Below are 5,204 nucleotides of genomic sequence, written 5' to 3' on the forward strand. Positions count from 1 at the left end.
AACTCATAACAACTCATGCAACATGGGCTGGTTTTCAGCACACAGAGAGCCCAAGCAAGAAGGGTGCATACTGAAGATCTACGGGGGTCAGAATGGGAGCAGAGCTCCAGGAAGTTTGAGTCTATCCGAGCAGCTCTTTCCTCTGGCATTCCAGGCTCATCACTTCCTCCTGTTCCAAGGTGGCTCATCCACACACAGAAATCTAGGCAGCTCCAAACATACCTGCCCCAGAAATGAATAGATGCATTTCACTTGGCGCCTCCACAAGCCAAGCCCCAGTTCAAATTCTGTACAGGAAGTTCCCCTTGCTGTCAAAGAACTTCTGCGCTATTTTATCGCTGCAGTTCTGGTCACCTGGTTTCCCTGCCTTGGACTCCTTATCGCTTGGCAATCCGTCGCTGTCACTTCTCCTAGTGCCCTCACAGTCGCTGCAGAACTTTTGCAGCTCTCTCTGATGGCCGTGGGCTGCAGCGACAGGCATAAAGCTCTCCTTCTCTAGGGCCTGGACTCCTTTATTCCTTCTCTTCTGTCTCCTCGGTGTATTGGTACTGTGAGTGTTTGACTCTTGTCACCTACGAAGCCAGCCATGCTGTGACTCTGGCCTTTGGATGACGCTTCATCCCCTGGCATCAGCAAAAGGCCTGGTACAGAGTGACCTTCACAGAGCACCTTCCAGGTATCTCCGAGCTGCCACAGGGAGTGGGCAAGCCCAGCTTTCTTTAAGGACTTTTTGACCCTGTGACAGTTTCTGCTCTGATGTGAACACAAAGTTGCTTTTTAAAACCCCTGGGATCACATTGGTGCTGACGTCAAAGCCGTCAGCCAGCCCACCTGGGAACTGACCAGGTCTCTGCAAATCCCTTATGCAAACACCGGGTCCTCTCTGTAGCTTCCCAAGTCAGGGATCTGGGCAGGGCACTTGGTGCCTCCATTGGCCTCAGAATTTTCTGGAATTGGATTGCTTTTCTTCCTGTCTTTTTCAGGGTTCAGGAAGAGAGAACCAATGGTGGCAGCCGGGCGTCGAAGCAAGCTGGGTGTTTGCAGAACCTCAGGCTAATCGCAGAGCGTCCAGGCCGGGGGGCCACCGCGCCACGTCTGCCGGCTTAGAGCCGCTCGGGACGTGGCCCCAGCCACCTGACACCTGGAATAATAACTGCCTGTAAGCGCGCCGAACTCGAAACCGGTGATGAAATCGTCGCCAGCGCAGGGACTTGTGGTCCTTAAGAGAGCTGAACACCTGCCCTTGCGTCCCTGACAATGGATGGGAAGGAAAAAGGGAGGCTGCGGATGGACGCAGCAGCAGGACGTGGGCGCCAAGGGACACGGCCTGGAGCGCAGGGAGGGGCCCTGCTTCAGGCTGAGGGCTGGGGAGGGGTCCGTCCACCTCCGGCTCCTGCACAGCTCCTGCCCCTTCGGCTCCGGGCCGGAGTCCCAGCCCGCCACCTGCCCGGGCTCAAACCCTCAGCTAGTGAGGGCACCAGGTCTTGACATTCTGAGATGCAGACCGAAGGAACTGCGTGACATTCATCAGCGAAGGACAGCATGTATGGACAGTGGTCATACATGAAATTCCTATCGGCCAGCCACATCTTAGCTGTTGTAAGGTTGTGGTGCAACGCATCCCTCACACGTCCGTGGGGACGCTGGTGCAGACAAACCCACTGCGCTGCCAGTCTATAAAAGTATAGCCCATATTGATGCGATTATGTACAGTGCATTGTACTTGATAACGACAATAAACCACCATGTTTATGTATTTATTGTACTACCGTTATTTTAGAGTGTACGCCTGCTTATAAAAATGTTAACTGTAAAACAGCCTCAGGCAGGTCCTTCAGGAGGGATTCCAGAAGAAGGCGTTGTTATCATAAGAAATGACAGCTCCATGTGTGTTATTGCTCTGAAGATCTTCTGGTGGGACAAGTGGTAGAGGCAGAAAACATTGGGAAAAGTGATATTGATGATCCTGACCCTAGGTAGGCCTAGGCTAATGTATGTGTTTGTGTCTTAGTTTTAACAAGCATTTTTAAAAAGTATAAAAATAAAAAATAGGTGGGAGGGGGGAGGGGGGCGGATATATACATACATAATGAGTGAGATGTGCACCATCTGGGGGATGGTCATGATGGAGACTCAGACTTTTGGAGGGAGGGGGGAAATGGGCATTTATTGAAACCTTAAAATCTGTAGCCCCATAATATGCCGAAATAAAAAAAAATAAGTAAAAAATAAATAAATAAAAAAAATAAAAATAAAAAAATAAATAAAAAAAAATTGAAGACAAAAAAAATAAAAAATAGAAAAAAGCTTATAGAGTGAGGATGTTGAGAAAAATATTTTTGTACAGCTGTAAAATGTGTTTGTGTTTTAAAGTATGGTATTACAAAAAGTCAAAAAGTTAAAAAAAATTATAAAGTAAAAAGTTATAGTAAGCTAAGGTAAATGTATTATTGAAGAAAAAAGATTTTTAAATAAATCTTGTATAACCTAAGTGTACAGTGTTCATAAAGCCTACAGTAGTGTACGTGATGTCCTAGCCCCTTATAGTCACTCCCATTCACTCATTCACTCATCCAGGGCAACTTCCAGTCGGGCAAGCTCTACTCGTGGTTAAGTGCCCTATACAGGTGTACCATTGTAATCTTTTATACCTTATTGTTCCTGTACTTTTTCTAAGTTTAGGTATTTTTAGATAAACAAATACTTACCATTGTGTCACAGTTGCCTACAGTATTCAGTACAGTAGCATGCTGTACAGGTTTGTACCCTAGGAGCAATAGGCTAGACCATACATATGGCCTAGGTGTGTAGCAGGCTATACCATATAGATTTGTGTAAGTGTACTCTATGATATTTGCACAGCAACAAAACTGTTTAACGATGCATTTCTCAGAACATATTCCCAATGTTAAGTGATGCATGGCTGTATTTTCTGTCTACATTTTAGCTCCAATATATACATTCTTTCTACATTTCTTGTGGTTAAGGGAAAGAACACAGGGCTTCCAGGAACAATCAATGTGTCTTCAAGCTTTTGCTGCATGTGGCTCATGTGATGTCAGCTCACATGCTATTGGTCAAAGCAAGTCACATAGCCAAGGCTTACAATAAGGGGAGCATTGGGAAGTACACCCTGCTTTCATGGAGATCCTGCAAGTCACATGGCAATGGGTGGGTATATGTTACCCTTTTATAGTGAAGAGGCGAGCAAATAATAGAGGGTGGTACTATAATCTACCAAAAATACCAAGGTCAGTTATATCCAAGAAGCTTGATCAATTTGGTGGAATGACTTACTAATGCACCAAGATGTTCATTGTCTATGTTTCCTGTCAAACAAATTAAATGGAAAACTAGAATCCTAACTAAGAGAAGAAGAGGTATGTCACAAAAGTTTCTTTATTGTAGAGTAATTGATTTATGATGTTAATTACTAGATATGTTATTACCATGGTGTTAGTTATATATATGCCTTACATTTATGAAGCTTTTCCTATGTACCAGGCATAGTAGTGAACCTTTTCCTGACCCTATCTCATTTAAATCTAACAACAGGTCTGAGATGTGACTTTTTCTCTTCCCATTTATAGGTGGAATTATGCAACTTGCTCAAAGTCACAGATCCCTGCTCTTACCCATTATAATACATTTTCTTTCTCCACTTTTCTTTTTCGTGTAATACAGAAATTCTATTAACATCATCATCTATCCTCTATTTGGATATTGCAGGAATGGGGACTTACTGCTTGAAGTTTATTTTAATTTAGGATGGCTCAAATTATTAGAAAAATATTTAAGGGGTATTTAATCATTACCTATTTAATCATTTAGTTTCCCTTAGAATTTTTTTCAGTTAGTTCTAGTTTTATCTTATGGAGCTAAATGTATAGAAAATAATCCTATGGGTCTTCCTTCAAATAGTAGAAACCATCTTCTAAGTTTTATCTTTCCCAATCTAAAAATAAATTAATGTTTCAACAATTCCTTAAATAACATGGATTGCAGATTTTTGTCATCTAGGTTACCTTTCTCTTTGATGGCCAAACTCTTAAGTGTGGAGCAAGAAGTGGCTACAAAATAAAACATATATGAATGTTTATGCTAGATTTGCAAGCATTGACAGCTTCTATTCAACTGATATATCTCAGAAAATAAGAGTACTTGCTATTTCAGGAAATCTGGTCCCTGCCTCTTTCTCTGGTCTGAATTGTTATATTAATGAATTTGTGAGATTCTACTGAAGAACCAGTTCTGGTGTCTTCAATAAGGAATCAGTGTTCGTCCCTAATATTTTTGTAGAATCATGGCCTGAAGTCTCCTCTATCATCCCAAATACCTACAAAAGATTAAAGGTGAGTGATGAGTTTCTCTGGCCTGCTTTGGCAAATTTCTCTGGCCTGCTGACATAGAACATTGTGTAGGTTTAACTCCAGACAAATACCTGAACGTTTATGTTTGACACTTGTATTTGTCAAATCCAAAGCCGATGTGAACTCTAAGCAAACCAACTTCTTGGCATCTTCTCTAGATAACACATGCACAGCAAATAATAGTGACTTCCATTGTTCTTTAAAATGTCAACTCAGCTTTTCTTTTGCTCATAGGAGCTATTAAAAGATTTTATTTAAAAACACTAAACTTGGGAATGAATGCTAAATTCTTCTCTTACCATTAGGTAGGTCTCTTCCTAGTGATCATATGTTAGAAGAATTTGCCATTGGAAAAGCCCATGTATTTGTCTTGTACTGTACAACAAGTAGGTCAGGGGGAAGACAGTCTAACCTGACTATACTGATAAAGAATACCTTGTTGTAAATGAGCTAGGCATGTTAGGAAAATGGAAGTAATTATCTGCATTTCTTAGCACTTTTAAAGATTTTTAGTGCAATGTGTATCTCAGTCTTACAGGGATTTGCACGAGGAAAACAAAGCCCAGAAAATCCAGTACTGCTTCCTGTCATTTGATCTTACCGTTTTTGTGCATTTTGTTGTTGAATTTTGGGAGCCGGTCTTGAACTTGTTTGGAAATCAAAGAGTCCTTAAGCCATGAAATTCACCTGGAAGTCATGTTCAAATACACCTTGCTGAGCCCCACTACCAGAGTTTCTGATCCAGGAGGTCTGGGGTGGGGCCCAAGAATTTGCATTTCTAAAAAGTTCGGATGCTGCTATTCAGGGCACCACACATTTAGAACCGCTGGAGGG

General features: G+C 42.2%; 1 pseudogene; it reads right to left on the minus strand.

The window, feature by feature from the left end:
• Positions 1-280: 280 nt before the first annotated feature.
• On the minus strand, positions 281-932 carry LOC105865239 (neugrin pseudogene; annotated as a pseudogene).
• Positions 933-5,204: the final 4,272 nt, after the last annotated feature.

This window comes from Microcebus murinus, chromosome 15, assembly GCF_040939455.1.
Source record: "Microcebus murinus isolate Inina chromosome 15, M.murinus_Inina_mat1.0, whole genome shotgun sequence".
NCBI lineage: Eukaryota > Metazoa > Chordata > Mammalia > Primates > Cheirogaleidae > Microcebus > Microcebus murinus.